The sequence below is a fragment of the Salvelinus alpinus genome, chromosome 7 (genome assembly GCF_045679555.1).
Source record: "Salvelinus alpinus chromosome 7, SLU_Salpinus.1, whole genome shotgun sequence".
Lineage (NCBI taxonomy): Eukaryota > Metazoa > Chordata > Actinopteri > Salmoniformes > Salmonidae > Salvelinus > Salvelinus alpinus.
The window spans coordinates 71,426,839-71,444,027 of NC_092092.1; the positions used below are offsets into that span (position 1 = coordinate 71,426,839).

Consider the following 17,189-nt stretch of genomic DNA (forward strand, 5'->3'; position numbering starts at 1 on the left):
ATCAGCCTCCCCCATCCCTTGACCACAATAATGATAATAATAATATAAATGTAAATAAATAAATAAATATACGTACAGTACATAAACATATTCACAGGACACTCAACTTATCTCTTTTCCTACATCAGATACACAGGTGACATTTCCATCTGGATGACAGCACATAAACGGAGATGCTCTTCATCCCGAGGGAAGGCCTGCCTTTTCGCAGATAATAGATAATCCGAGATGATCGTCATTTACATTCCAGCCCTTGGCAGCTCCAGATTTGACTACTTCAACTCACATCCTGCTGGAATCCCTGCATTCTCAGAATCCCCTCTGTTATTAATCTCTATATTGTAATCAATAAAATGTTTCAAAATGCTGTACTTTTATTAACATATATGTTCATTCCTGAGAAAGAAGAGGTGTAATATCTCCAGATGGGCGTGTGGTACCCTTCCTCACCCATGCCAACAAGATGTTACTTCTTGTGGGGTCTTTGCCTTGAAAGTAAGTATGAGAGCACAAGTAATGTACAATTAACCTACTGAAAGAACACATACTAAAAGGCAAAACAGAACTGTCAAATTATATTATAGCTGTGTCGTTGTATACTTGCGAATTAGAATCTTAAGTGTAACACAATTTTGTTGGGGGAAACTGAAATGCCCATCAAATTTTTCCCCCAGTTAGCTGAATGTGTCCTGAAGGAGTCGATTGTCTTTTCAAATACGGACAAAGATGTTAACATCGTGAGAGAAGAAATAGCAGTCACGCTCCTCCAAAACACTGGTATGTTCAATTTCTAATTGAATATAATTGTACATTTACATTTACATTTAAGTCATTTAGCAGACGCTCTTATCCAGAGCGACTTACAAGTTGGTGCATTCACCTTATGATGTCCAGTGGAACAACCACTTTACAATAGTGCATCTAACTCTAAGGGTGGGGGGGGGGGGGGGGGGGTTAGAAGGATTACTTTATCCTATCCTAGGTATTCCTTAAAGTGGGGTTTCAGGTGTCTCCGGAAGGTGGTGATTGATTCCGCTGACCTGGCGTCGTGGGGGAGTTTGTTCCACCATTGGGGTGCCAGAGCAGCGAACAGTTTTGACTGGGCTGAGCGGGAGCTGTACTTCCTCAGAGGTAGGGAGGCGAGCAGGCCAGAGGTGGATGAACGCAGTGCCCTTGTTTGGGTGTAGGGCCTGATCAGAGCCTGAAGGTACGGAGGTGCCGTTCCCCTCACAGCTCCGTAGGCAAGCACCATGGTCTTGTAGCGGATGCGAGCTTCAACTGGAAGCCAGTGGAGAGAGCGGAGTATCTACAATACAAAATGTATAATACAACCATACAACAATATTACAATGTACGTGTGTGTAGAGTGCGTGTGCTAGCGTGTGTGCGTATGCGTGTGTGTCTCTTCACAGTCCCCGCTGTTCTATAAGGTGTATTTTATCCTTTTTTCCCCAATCTGATTCTACTGCTTGCATCAGTTATCTGATGTGGAATAGAGTTCCATGTAGTCATGGCTCTATGTAGTACTGTGCGCCTCCCATGGTCTGTTCTGGACTTTGGGACTGTGAAGAGACCTCTAGTGGCATGTCTTGTGGGGTATGCACAAGACATGCCACCAGACAGCTCGGTTCATTCAGCTTGTCAACACTTACAAAAACAAGTAGTGATGAAGTCAATCTCTCCTCCACTTTGAGGCATGAGAGATTGATATGCATATTATTAATGTTAGCTCTCCGTGTACATTTAAGGGCCAGCCGTGCTGCCCTGTTCTGAGCCAATTGTAATTTTCCTAAGTCCCTCTTTGTGGCACCTGACCACACAACTGAACAGTAGTCCAGGTGCGACAAAACAAAAGTATTCCTTGCCAACCATTCTGAAACTAACCGCAACTCAACTGTTAAGTGGTGCAGTTATTTCACACGCTGTAGTAGCTGATGTGTATAGTGTTGAGTTATCCCAATACATTGACACACTCGGTTTACTCAAAGCCAGTGGCATGTCATTAGTAAAGATTGAAAAGGGGGGCCTAGACAGCTGCCCTGGGGAATTCCTGATTCTACCTGGATTATGTTGAAGAGGCTTCCATTAAAGAACACCCTCTGTGTTCTGTTAGACAAGTAAGTCTTTATCCACAATATAGCAGGGGGTGTAAAGCCATAATAACACATACGTTTATCCAGCAGCAGGCTATGATGTATAAAGTCTAACAAAACAGCCCCCACAATCGTTATATCATACATTTCTCTCAGCCAATCATGAATAATTAGGGTGAAAATGATGGAAAATGTGCACAATTATTGATATATTTGATACTAGTTATAAAATAATAATGTAAAGTATTTCTATGAGATATGTGATTTATTTGTTTATTTAAAAACAATTCAAAGTAAAGCGGGGGTACATTCTACTCAGGAGCACTTCTACATAACAAATCCACAGAGTTTACACCCAGAGGACCCAGTCTGGTTTTATGAAGGGCAGACATGTAATAATATCCGACTAGTATTGGACTTGATAGACTACAGTGAGCACATTATTAGAAGATCGCTTTATTTTATTTGTAGTGTAATTTGTAGTGTAAAGTGTAATTAAGACACTTTATAATAATAGTAATAGCTCTGTTCAATTATCCCATGGAACCTCACAGAGAATAAATATTAGACGCATAATTAAACAAGGATGCCCAATTTCTCCTTTCTTATTTTTATTGGTCACACTTCATATCAATAAGGATAGCTTTAGGGCTATTCAGATACAAGATAAAGTGATCAAATTTCACAATTGGCTGATGACACCACCATTTTTAAAAAAGATTATTGAAGTCAGGAAAGCTATTGAGTGTCTTAATGCCATCTCACATGTATCTCACATGGTTTATCTCTTAAATTAGGAAATGTGAATTATTTGAGTTTAAAAGATGTGACAAACTCAATATGTAATATCCCTGTAAAAGATGTTATCACATATCTTGGTATTAAAGTTAGCAAAGATCAGAAAGAAAGGGCCAATTTAAATTTCTCTCCTGGTTATTAACTTATTTTTGTTGTTTTTTGTTGTTTTTGTCGCACTGCTTTGCTTTATTTCGGCCAGGTCCCAGTTGTAAATGAGAACTTGTTCTCAACTGGCCTAATTGGTTAAATTGAATAAAGGTGAAAAAAATAAAAAATAAAAACATTAATGCCCCATATGATGGTGAATGCTGATACATCTGATTCATAACCTCTGAGTTTGAACAGATACATTTGGTTAATAAACTTGCATTATGGAAATAACTTCGGTCTGTATCCTGTTTTATAGGCTAGTAATTATATCATAACAGAATTTCACTTGAGAGTAGTGCATGGCTATGCTTTATTGCAGTCAGAGTCAGTGTTTTTCTTTAAAACATACAAATATAATTTTCTTTTAAATAGCATTGGTCAAAAACATTTCTATTGATGAACATAGATGTGATGCCTTTCAAACAGAAAATAAAAAAGATAACACATAATACCTCAGATCACCAAAAGTATTAATATGTATAATCAGCAAATAGATTATTTCTGTGACAGAGGGGAACATTTACTTAAAACAATCTTCAAAGCATAAGTTAAACACCCATCGATGTACCATGACTGAGTGCATTTACAAACATCAACAAAAGTGATTTTCATAACACAAGGTCTCCACCAAGTCCTTATAGAGGCCCGCAAGCTCCATTTTCAACCCTCCTAAACCATCCAGTGTGTGCCTCTTTAAACCATTTACCTAATTAATCTAAAGGAATGCAAAGGTAAATTCAATTGACATTTTTCCTTATTTTGAACAAATGTAACGGGATCCACAATCACTAAAGCACAGAATACAGATGAAAAACACTTCTGCTTGTTAAAAATACATCTTGAAGATATAAATCGCAGGAAAGCTGGTGAGTTGTCAAAAATAGTCAAATGGACATTCGGTAAACCATGGCTAGGATTTGGTGTCTGCTTTCTCTTATGGTCCATTAGTCCACAACTGAGGCACATAGACTTCCCTTGATTCTGCTCTAAAAGCCAGACATTTCACCCCAATAATAGGACGTATCAGATGAGGCTGGGGACATGTTCACCAACCAGCATATACTGGCGCGGCATCACCTGGGATCCCGTAGTATTCACTAGTATTCACGTAGTATTGTAGATAAAAAAAATTTTTTTATGGATCTTTCAAAGTTATCTCTGATCCAACGTCTGACTAGATGGCTGCTTAACACATGTATTTAAATAATTATGTTACAAGAAACGTATACTATTCCTTTGTTCCCTGTTTGTTCAGAAAAATACATGTAAAGATGTATAGACTACTTGACATTATGTTTTGCTAGATGACCTGAGCCAACTGTGCCACTTCTGTGGGGAGGTGGACAACAAAGAGGAAGACACTAACTGGGTAATTGCCTGTTCACTTCTAAAGGCACATTTTTAGGAGTACGAATTGGTATAAGCAGTAATATTTGAGGTAGTATCATCTGTTGTCTGATAATTAAATAATTGTAATTCAAAAAAATGTATTTGTTTTAAATATATTAACCTTTTTCATCATAAATTTCAGATTGGTTGTGACCGCTGCCCACAATGGTTCCACCTGTATGAAAACCATCCCACCATTGGAGGATTATGTCTGAGCTGCCTGTCAGGACTAGGTTAGGCTTGAGTTCCAGGCGACAGTATCACCTGGAAAACTTTCCATAAAAAGTGGACTAAATGTTCAGTGGAGCTGTTGCAGCTTTCCAATATTTGTTTGTTATTTGTCTTTTTATATTTCATTTGTCATTTTATATCTTATTATGCAAAGATCAAAATGTGTATTTCTTATTTAATGTTTGTTAACAAACTTAACTTTCTGTGATGTTTTTTTGTTATTGTGTGATAATATTTATGTATTATCATTCTTTTCTTAAACATTACAAAATGTTTCTAAAATAAATTATGTTTCTTTATACTCTAATTTTGCTTTCTGTGGCACACACTACTGGTCAACATGAGCTGCCAAAATGATTCTGAAGTGTGCCAGGCCTTGCAGTCCCAAGATAGAAGGGGGGAGGTGGGCGGGGGGTTTCGGCAGGCCTTCATTTTGTGGCTAGAGTAAAATACTTTCTATAGAACAAACTTCATGTCAGGATACGCAACCGAAATTAATAATTAATGTATGTGTTTTATATTAAACATAGAGGGAGTAAAATGCTGGTAAATAAATCCTCTGCCTCTTCTACATGGTCATGGAACCTATTGCCCTGTCGGTTTACATTTGGCATTTTAGTAAATTAAACAGATGCTCTCATCCAGAGTGAGTGCATCCACAGTGCCATCCGTGCCATCAGTGCCATCCACAGTGCCATCCGTGCCACCCGTGCCATCCGTTTTGTCACCAAAGCCCCATATACTACACACCACTGCGACCTGTACGCTCGCTTCATATTCGTCGCCAAACCCACTGGCTCTAGGTCATCTATAAGTCTTTGCTAGGTAAAGCCCCGCCTTATCTCAGCTCACTGGTCACCATAGCAACACCTACCCGTAGCATGCGCTCCAGCAGGTTTATTTCACTGGTCACCCCCAAAGCCAATTCTTCCTTTGGCCGCCTTTCCTTCCAGTTCTCTGCTGCCAATGACTGGAACGAACTGCAAAAATCTCTGAAGCTGGAGACTCATATCTCCCTCACTAGCTTTAAGCACAAGCTGTCAGAGCAGCTCACAGATCACTGCACCCGTACATAGCCCATCCAACTACCTCATCCCCATACTGTATTTATCTTGCTCCTTTGCACCCCAGTATCTCTACTTGCACATTTCCATTCCAGTGTTTAATTGCAAAATTGTAATTACTTCGCCACCATGGCCTATTTATTGCCTTACCTCCCTGGCACATGCTATATACTTTTTCTACTGTATGTTTGTTTATTCCATGTGTAACTGTGTTGTGTGTCGAACTGCTTTGCTTTATCTTGGCACGGTCGCAGTTGCAAATGAGAACTTTAGCCTACCTGGTTAAATAAAGGTGAAAAAAAAGTGTGTATGGTGTCATTTGGGCGAGCGGTTTGCTAATGCCAACGTTGTGAACAAAGTGCCCCATGGTGGCAGTGTGGTTATGGTATGGGCAAGCATAAGCTTCAGACAAAAATTGCATTTTAGCGATGGTAAGTTGAATGAACAATGATACCGTGATGAGGCCCACTGTCATGCCACTCATCCACCGCCATCACATGATAATACAGGCCCGTGTCACAATTGCTGGAAGCTGAAAATGTACCAGTTCTTCATGGCCTGCATACTCAGACATGTCACTCATTGAGCATGTTTGGGATGATCTGGTTTGACGTGTACGACAGCGTGTACCAGTTCCCGCTAATATCCAGAAACTTCGCACTGCCTTTAAAAGACAACATTCCACAATCAGTCTGATCAACTCGATGCGAAGGACCTGTGCCTGAGGCAAATGGAGGTCACAACAGACCCTGCCTGATTCTGATCCATGCCCCTACCTTTAAGGTATCTGTGACTAACAGATGCATATCTGTATTCCCAGTCATGTGAAATCCATAGATTAGGGCCTAATTAACTTATTTCAATTGACTGATTTTGTTATGAACTCTAACTCAATAAATCTTTTACATTTTTGCATGTATATTTTTGGTCATTATAATAAAATAGTATAGGACATCAGAATATATTGTCTGTTAAATGAACAAGCCTACCCAAAGTAAATAAGAATTTGTTCTTATCCGACTCGCCTAGTTAAAATTACAGCCTGTGGCATGGCCAGATAACATACAGTAGGCCAACTCATATTTTGTTCAGGTTTCTTTAGACCTGCATAAAAGAAATGGATTTATTGTGATGTGCATATTAAATTGATTTAAATCGACTTTTATAAAATGTAGATGTTCCAAAAGCTCGCATGTGTGGAGGCCTGGAGATGCTAAACGTGTTAACGGTCAGTTACCATCAGACCGGTAGTCTTTTGCATGACATTAACCGGCTGACAAAATATCATTACCGCCACAGCCCTAGTTGACCACCCTTGATGTATAACATTGCAACCAAAAGTTGCCTTTCGAAAAAATGTAATTCAAAGATAAATATTTATGGACTGGGTGGTTCAAGCCCTGAACACTGATTGGTATAGTTTAAAATAGAATTGCTGTCACCCAGTTATAACATTCAATTCTATTTCTTATTACAGTTTATAATAGCAATAAGGCACAGGGGTTGTGGTATATGGCCAATATACCACAGCTAACGGTGTTGCATTACATAGTGCTGTGGTATTTTGGCCATATACCACACCCTTTGGCCTTAACTATGCAGCTAAAGCAAAGTCAGGAAATGTACCTTTCCTAGTCCAGTCATAGTTATCTTAGAAGTGCTTACTTTGCAGGCTATTGAGTCCCATACACAAAATGACCAAATAAACTGAAGTATCTACAAAGTTAATATTTTTTATTCACATCACTGCAATTGAACCAAACCTCAACTAATACAATGGCAAAGTGAATCATTAATTCAAATTGTTTAAGTGATTCATTTAAAAAGTTCTTTAACTTCATATGGCCTTATTTGAGTGTCAATGGAACAGTTTCAGACATGACGCAAACATTAATACATGATAATAGCTAAACAGTTAACTACAATATATGTTCTGAATTGGCTACGTAATTAGTCATTAACCTGACCCCTATCATATTTCAGGCTAGGCCTACCTGTTACTGCAATGTCCGACAGTCTTCCTCTCCTTGAGCAACAGCCCACTCGTCTTGCACACGTGCAGGTAATGCGCGCAAACACTGACAAGTCAGTGGCATTCTGATCCTGGCCGATAAGTTGATTATTTAAAAACAAAAGCCTAAATTACACTAAGTTATGAATTATGAATGAATTTCCACAACTTCAGGGATTTGATCCTTTCCCAGGACTGGAAAACATAATTTTTTAAATTCCATGACTGACAGGATTTTCAGACCCTATTAACAGCCTCAAGACAGGTTGGTTGTTCAGCAACATAACAAACCAGACTAGGTTGGCTTAGATTGTTGACATGTCAGATATATTTAGTCTCCAATGTTAATTGAAAACAATACATTTGTTAGAGGGTTAACAAGCAAATTGTTCATATTAGCATTGACATTACATCAGTCAAAACAAGATGTGGTATCAAGAACAAGTCACTTATGATTCAGACATGGCAGTTTGTCATTGTTAGTAGCACCTGGCCATCCAGAATCACAACTTCGGCCCCATTGAAGCATGCACATTGTGACGTCAGCTAGCCCATCTATAACAGACTTCATTCAATATTTTAATTTAAATCGTAATCTCGCTAAAACGTATAAAAGTTCCTAGGTTCCCCTGTTTATTAACTATTCCCTGACTCAGCAGGTTGAAAAAGCAAAGACTTCGCAGGGAATTGAACCCCATCCTGAGGAATATCAGGAGTGCCACCACCGGAGTCTTTTGCTTTTTTTGTTGTGTAAGGACAAAAAGCAAAACCTGGAGGAACAAAAACCAAATGGTTTGTTCTCCCAGGAAAAGAAAAACCCTTACTACCTGCTGCTCTACACGAACCAGAGGACTTTAGCTTCGTTGCCTGCCTGAAACTAGAGGAAAATAAAAGGTCGCCCCCCCCCATCCCAAAAAGACACTGCATCGGTACACTAAATGCCATAAATATTCCACAACATTACGTTTCAGCCATGATACATTAAACTAGATTACTGACACTGGTCCGGATTCAGAAGTTAGTCAAACTTGCGAGGATCAAGCGCTTAAATTTGAAGCTGTAATAAGAAAAGAGACAATTACCACAACCCCCCCCCCCCCTCAACGCAGAACCAGATTTTCTCTGAAATTGAAATCCTTAGTCATTTACTGTGACTGACCGAAACAGTACAAACCGCACCCAGACAGTTTTTCCACACTGACACTCAACTTCCTAGAACGGGATCAAACCAAGACAGACCGACTTCCTGTGACTCTGCAGCTGTCCCAGTGCGCCGTAGAAACAGAAGTTGACTCAAGAGATATCTGAAAGGAAGACAGAAACAGTGTTGCCCCCCACCCTCCTTGCGTCCACCCAAACTACTGGAATGTGCCCATTTTACGCAATAGCTACATGGAACATTTAGGTTATGCATTTTTTAATGATCGTAATGTTATGTAGAGCTGTTGTGCATGCAGACAAAGGGTTGAATTACACATAGCCATGGTGTGTTCAAAGTCAAATGGGAACCAAAATGACTTAACTTAGTAAACAAGAAACTGAAGAGATGCTCAATTAGCAGCAAGACAAGCTTGTGGCTCTTCATCTGAAAGTGACTTGGTTCTCAGTGTTCCATTACGGGGCGGATCACAGATGCCAATTCAAGACCATTTACTTCAGATTGAGAAATTAGTCACCTGAGAAACCAAAAGGGGGAAAGGAAAGGAACAAACAGAGCAGAGAGGGAGAGGAGACGATGAAGAACGTCGGGCGGGGAGGACTTTAAGCTCAAGCCAATAGAGGGAGAGATGGTAGGTACTTCATTCAGGGGGCACACTCATTTGCTGACAGTTCCCGGCGGCTGATAGATGCAGGAGGCACAATCGTAGTGGACAGTGAAACGAGAGAATGATCTGAAACGAAGAGGTGTCGACACAAACATTCTCCCACCACAGTACTCACAACACCTACATGACGTTTCTTAACTTAGTTAAAGATGCAAAGCTGTAGGGCTCTGGGCCAAAGGGAGTGAGGTATATGCAGCTAAAAGCATTGCTTGAATATGGTCATTAATGGAAATTAACAGAAATCCAGTTCAAGATGTCCATTGAATCAAACTAAAATATGACAAGGGTCTTATTAAATGAATAGTGAAAGAGGTAAACACCTTCCTACATGTTCCAGGTTAGAAGACATCACATGTGCTTGCGCCAGGCTCACTGATTTCTGTAGAGAAAAATCGCATAATTCCCCTCCCAAGCCCAACAAATACCAATCCAAAAGCAACACATTTGCGCTGCACTCAGTCCAAATTACAGCTGCACAGTTGCGCAGTGTTCCTCAGCTACCTTCATTTGGGAAAGCTGTCACACAGTTGCGAGACTGCTGCAAAATCATTAAACCAAATGCTATACAGTTGAAAATCTACTGTGATACAAGACTGCCTGTGTCCTTGAACAGTTGCACAAGAGCTGGTAGCTGAGGTGATCTAATAGGTAAAGCTAGAAATTGTCTTGAATGTAACAAACGTGCTCAAACTGTCCTGCCTGTGTTGAGACGAGGTCAAAGGACGGTGCGATTCCTGTGGTCACGTCACTGGTAGATGGCATTCTCCGGTAGGGTTTTTGCAATTCTGCAAGATCAAAAGCAAACAACCAACACCCCTATACCCACCCTCACCAGAGCCCACATGTTACCCATACCCAAAGTATGCTTTATAGTTTACATAAAATTAAGGGTTTCCACCAAATCTTCCTGTTGGAACAGAAGAGATTTGCACCCATAGGGAAAGCACAGCAGTGCAACTTCTACATACCACAAGTAGTGCTGAGCTGTTGCATTGCTAGGTAGATGCTTCTCTATTCAAGAATAATCAACTGAGGCCAGAATAAGGCCCATTCAGACAGCCATGTTCCATATCTTGACTTTACCCATGTTCAGACACAGATATGAGCTGGATTGAACTTATCTGAAACCTTCACTTTCCACCATGTAAGAGCTGCCATCAAGCCCAGGTTACTTCCGTGCTCTAAAAGCACCAAGCTAAGACATACCTGAAAAAGCACAAGAAAAGCCCCCCAGACAAGATACCCCCAAAGAACAAATGCATAACAAAAATGTCTTCAATCACAATAAGCTATGCATTTATTACCAATTATGAATCCTTTACAGATAGCTCTGTTGCAATACAAAACATTAACTAATTTGCAAAGGGAGTGCAATTTATGCGTTGCCAAATGTTATTAATGAAATATTAAAAAGGGAAATGTGAACACATTTGTAAGTGACCTTACTTGAGACCTTGCGAGGCGTTTTGAAGCGATAGAAAACCTTTACATACAATGAGTTAGGGGTGTTCCTGTTGGTCTTGAGTATTGAAAACGCAGGACACAGCACACTGAAAAATGCAGAAGGGAAAACAAGCCTTCCACCATTCCCACCCACAGACAAACCCAAACAGTAACCAACCAAGACACCACAATTACAGTATCAAATTGTATTAACAGTTGCTAATATACAAAGAAAATATCAAAATTTGGAGAAATACCAAATCATTAACTTTCCACACAAAAAAAACTTTAAAATACCACTGGCCTCTGCGTCACCGTTTCTCCTTTAGACACACGGGGGTAGACGTGGAGCTCTAGTTGTTCTTTCATTGAAAGGTTGGGTCACATAATAATCTGGAAAAGTCACAATTAAGCAGTCCCCTGACCCCAGAAACCCCAAATGCAACTTTATACTCCATGACATAAAATGTGTCAATCTAAAGGTGACCATTACCACACTCCCTGGGAGAATACGAGTCGACTTCCCAAAACGTGGCCCGCCACTTGCTACACCCTTGTAGACACCGAGGAATCTCTACACCACAAGGCAAAACGGACACCCGAAAGATGTGGACCACCCGGTTGATTCCTTGCTCCCCAAACCTCAATGCTAGCCATTTGGATCTTTAAATGCTGCTTTACACGAAGCTGTGTGAAAGAATTCTAGGAAGAAATTTGGATTAACACCCCCCACAACCCAAATGATGTCTGCCCAGTTAAAATGCATTGGAAGAAAAACACTTAACATAAGTATGGTAGTACATATTCAAATGTGAGCAACTCACTACAGAAAACTAGCACAAAATACCTTCCTACATCACTTTAATGCCGGTGTCACTTGATCCATCCTTAGAACTATCATTTACGTGACGTCCCCAACTCTTTGATTAATGTGGTGGGTAGTACTAAAGAGGGACTCCCTTGGACGGTCAGCTTTGCTTTAAGGGCCGAGCCTGTGAAAAGAAGAACTCGGAAAACGTCCCCCCCCCCATCCACAAAGGCACTACAGTTGGACCAATAACACCAGACTAAATACAAATTCAGGGATAATCCCTTAGTTACCAATACGAAGGCAAATGTAAATTTGATATCAATATTTAGCTAGGGGAATAGTTACTCCGCACGTGATCAGATCATGCATTTAAACTCACTGCTCACTTTAACCAGCAGATGTAGCTGCTCAGCACCAAAGGGGCGTTGTGGTACGGACGTACAGAAGACCTCCCACTCAACACACTCCCATGTAGACCACATCTTGGGGGGTAGACCTATTGAACTCAATGACAGGAGAAACTCCTCCGCCCCGGGGGGCACTACATCTGTGCTGCAGGAGGGTGAAATCCTTTTAAGACGGTCCTCCTCTCACCAGCCCACTCTACCAAGAAGGCCAAGGGGGACTCATCACAGCAGACACTCTGCACACAGGAAAGGGCTGTGACCAGGAAAATAAACGCTTTACCACACCATTACCTGAAAGAGGAAGAAACAAAACTTCGCGAGCAACTGTTCTTGACAGATTTAAAGTGACTTTTAAATAAATACTATTGGCCTAGTTAAATGTTACCACTGCCCATCATACAAACCAAACACTTTTCCTGTGACTGGCGAAGCTAGTTGACCCTTTTACGCGTTTGCTCTTTAACGCGTCTGCCTCATTGCTGCTGGGAACAGTCGACCCAGGACTGCTCCGCTCTTGGCTCACTGCAAGGCTCGCTACCCTGCCATCTGGCTCGCTCCCTCCCTCCGATGAACACCCGGCTGAGTCCCACGAATGGCTCCCATCTGCTCCTCCCTCGATCCCCCTGGGTCTTGCCTGGCTCCCCCGCTGGTCCTCCCAGTTTGCCCATGGCCTGGTTCCTCCCTCTGATCCTGAAATAGTCCTTCCTCACAAACTGCTTACTAGCTAAGTCCTTCCCCCCACAACTCAAACTCAGTCCATTCTCCTCAGGAAAAAATAGCCTTCTTTTCTTCACTAGAGCCAATTGTGTTTTGAAAAAGTTATTAAAATCTGAGGCGTGACAACGCAAGGTCACATTTGAGCCTGCGATTCCATGAATTACAGCACGTGCACTTAAGGCGACCACTTCACTTGGATCCTTAATCAGCAGAACATCTTTTCGTCGTTTTAGGATTAAAATATTTTAAATTCTTGAAGTCAGTCAAATGACTGATACAGGCACCGTCAGGCCAAATTCTCTTCCAATACTTCGCTTGCTATTCAAATGAATAAGGCTTCACGTTTCATATCATTCAAGTTTAGTAGCTTTTTTCTTTCACATGTTACCTACACAGATTTTTTTTCTGACAATAGACAATTATCAGAACTTGTTCTTCAGGTCAAGTAAAAACAAAAACGTCTTGAAGTTGCTAAAACACGTCTGATAAATGGGACCATCACCCAACTTCCATTCTTCAATTTGTTGTTGGCTATTCTCAAAGGCATCCTAACTTTTCACAAGGTATTAGTCTTGAAACTTGCTTCCCTCATTAATAATAAAAAAAAAAACACGATTGTCCTTCTATGTAATCAACTATCAGCAGCTACACTTATTAATTTTAGGCTTAAAATAACAAAACCGTGGAAATGCATCTGATATTCACCCAACTTCTATTGCTGATTCTTATTCGGTATAAAAAAAAAATATTGCCGACGTGATCAACTTGCAACACCACTTAGTTAGCTAACTGCCTGAGACCACCGCCCTACTTCCAAGTATTCAAATATTTCGCTGGCTATTCTTATGACGTCTCAATTCTTCACAAGATTGTCTAGTAACTTGAATATTTAGCTTCGTATTCAGAAGGCTTCATATGGTTATTTTCTTGTAACGTATTGTTCATTTTAGGAAAAAGATAAAATAGACGCATTGACGTAACTATACTGCCTCATAAATAGGAACGTCGTTCATCTTTCATACGGTTATTGAATTGTAACTTGGTTCTTTCGATAACGCTTCTTATACAACCTGATTATTTTCTGATCTTCGAAAAAAACAGTAACTTGGACTTCAGATAACTGCACCAGCTGTTTTCAGCACTGAATCCCCAGGACATCCATTTCTCCCTAATCGCCATTTTGAATCGGGCCTACAAGTGCGCCACAAGACGCTTCTTTTGTTTGGCAAACATTTTTTTGTTGACATTTTCGATGTTACTTAGCTTAGAATTAATACCGAGATGCCAGTTCAGCTGAAATAAGCATACTTCTGAGGTATATTACGTAACCGCCGCTGCTAAAAACAAGACCCTGCCGCGTAACGTTAATCTCGTGGCCATCGTCTTGACTTTTGTCAACTGACACGTCAGAATTCAAAAATGTCCTTAGCTAGCGAGTTGCTATGACTTAACGTCACCTTGTTTTTAATTAAATACACAACTATGTACGATCTGTCGCTAGAATGCGATAGATATAGATAGCAACAAATCTAGGCGTCGAATGACAACCAAACAGCTACGGTTAGCTACAGTAACATACCTACATTATCTGGTCAACTTCACCTATTTTCACACTACACTGCTGCTATTAAACCTGTACTACTCAATTAACGCTATCATTAGGCACTTCTCAAATAAAAGAAGCCCAATAAGCGATTCAGAAAATTTAAATAAAATCACAACGACCTGACCGCAAAACAAACACGACGAGATCGCATCAACGCGTGTTAAGAAGGAGTTTGCTGACTGAATTTATAGTCTAGTTGTGATGCGGCCAACGTCACAATGCGAATACCTCCGACCTAGTGATTCTACGAAATAGGTCCAACTTTGTCGAGCCTTTATGAAATTACTACGTACTTCTACTTACACTTTGTTACTTCACCGTGAAACATAAGCTTACAAACCTACTCATTTTGATTTATGGTCATGAAAAAAGGGGTTCGGGAAAAAGTAACTATGGGAGCCCATCAAAATGTGCACTTTGCTTTCACCTCATCCATGAACCAACCTATCTATATATTCAGTTTCAAACTTGCCAACCATAATACAGTACTGTAAATGTTGCCATTCTTTATTATAAAGTCTACTCATTTCGTTGGTCACAGACGCTGCAGTTGGAAGAGAGTCAGTCATTCGACATTTTCAAATAACAACAGTTGACGTCAAAGCATTTGGTGCTCGGATGAATACAGAGCTAGATGTGAACAGTCCTTACAAACCGGATGAAACTGGAATTCACTAGTTCATTCTACCGGGTCTACTTCTCTTATACTGCATTGCTGAAGTTGGATTTGACTAATTTCGGACATTGTGTCACACGTCTTTGATTGTGTAGCCTACCAACCAAGGACTCTCACCCATCTTTGAAACAATATAACAACTACACATTTGCAGAAGAGCTAGATGACAACTGTGTGGGAGAGCAAACCAGTTTAATTTTCCTTGAACAAAAATAGGCTGACGAGCTGTAACATGACTCATCAGTGGCATTCAAAATATTACATCAGAACAAAACTCAAGATGGCTGCAGTAGCCCGGAACAAACCTGTGTGGGTTATATGCTGGAAAAGTGATGATTATTCATGAGGCCAACATTGGCAGCAGCCAAACCACATCCATCAGCAGGTTTATTTGTGTCTTATAATCAGCTTTTTTAATGTGATATCTTGGCACAACAATCCGATTAAATAAAAGGGAGAAGAAAAAAATTATCTGGGTCTATCTGTCTATTTAGACACCCAGTGATCAATATTTGCTAGCCAAGGACATTTTGTGTCTTCAATCTAGAAGATAAGCTTGAATCTTGAGAATCTAACAAAAGGCTCAATTTGTGTCTTAGTGGAAAACTACTGCCTGGATCTGGAAGGCAGAGGAATGAGTTTGCATTCACCACCAGATGGCGCAAAGCTAATTCACAAAACCTCATGCGTCACTCGATAGTCAGACATATCATAATGAAGATCAAACTAGGAAAGGAATAGGAAGATCACCTCTAAAAGCGAACAGTAGGCCCAGATGGCGCAGAGCCTATATTTGGTTCTGAGTAGAATTCAGTCTCCATCACACTGACGTCATCATCACAATGACATCAAGGGACAAGCCCAGATTAATGTAGGAGGTTGATGAAGGAGAGTAGACTAAATAGGAAATATTATGGCCTGGGCCTATATAATAGAGAAGATATAAGCAGAAATAGGCCTGACATATACTACACAAAAATGCAAAACAACAAGTCCAAAGGTCCTGGAAGAACTGCTGTTTCTCTGCAAGGTTCTTTGAATTAGATCATACACACAATACAATAGAACAGGCATTCATTTGGGTGGTGTCTGAACATGTACATTTTGAATGGCACAATCTGTCCTTATCAGTCGCTCCAGGCAAAAACACTATCAGTCATTGTGTTTTTCTTTTTCAAGAGCAGGCCTGGGTAGCCTGCTGCTATCACCATTGATTATGAGTGTTGCCAGCCTTCCTTTAGGCAACTAATTTAACGATCGGTGAGAGTAGGGAGTGAAGTTCTGTCCTCTGGATGTTGCTAGTTTCAGCCTCTCATGACCTCAACAGATTTAATGTAATCATGTCTTGTCTGGTGGGGGTTTAAACAGGATATAGTGTTTGTTTAGGCTTTGTTTAGTTATATGCCTCTATTTACAGTAGCTGATTGTCACAGTATAGTGACTGCCTCAACAGCATTACATGTGAATTCACTTCTGTTACACATACCCTTGTTGGGAGTACAAGTCTTGGCTCACATTCAACCAGATGGCAGGGTACAAAGTGGCCCCCAGGCTGCATGTGTTTCATGTGTGACAGGCCCAGTGCTTAATTTGTCAATTGGGAGGTGCCGGAACAAAAAGTGAGCAAGAGAGGGTGGTGACCTCGGAAGCTCTGAGGTACCGGAACGCATGAGGGAAAAAACCACCTTTATAATAAAATGTTGCATGCCTATCATCGCATTTGAGTAGTGGCATTGAGCAGTAAACTAGAGGCACTTACAGAAGTTGCACACATGGGGAACATTTTAGTAGCCTAAGGTAAATGCTGCCATATTATAAACGCATTTAATCCAATTCATCATTGTTTTACATGACGAGACTTTGGCAGAATATTTTTTAATACCGCACAAATGATCGAAATGACATGCTCCTTTGACACAGACAAACTGAGAATCTCAGATCAAACTGAGATTCTTGAATCCATCATT

General features: G+C 40.5%; 2 long non-coding RNA genes across 2 annotated transcripts; one reads left to right on the top strand and one right to left on the bottom strand.

The window, feature by feature from the left end:
- Positions 1-972: 972 nt before the first annotated feature.
- On the top strand, positions 973-4,871 carry LOC139581598 (uncharacterized). The gene is made up of 3 exons (XR_011676252.1): positions 973-1,131; positions 4,346-4,410; positions 4,573-4,871. It is a non-coding gene; the product is annotated as an uncharacterized lncRNA (long non-coding RNA).
- Positions 4,872-7,438: 2,567 nt separating this feature from the next.
- LOC139581611 (uncharacterized) lies at positions 7,439-15,737 on the bottom strand. Its single transcript, XR_011676254.1, has 2 exons — positions 9,883-15,737; positions 7,439-9,628 (listed from the first exon to the last, which is right to left on the bottom strand). It is a non-coding gene; the product is annotated as an uncharacterized lncRNA (long non-coding RNA).
- Positions 15,738-17,189: the final 1,452 nt, after the last annotated feature.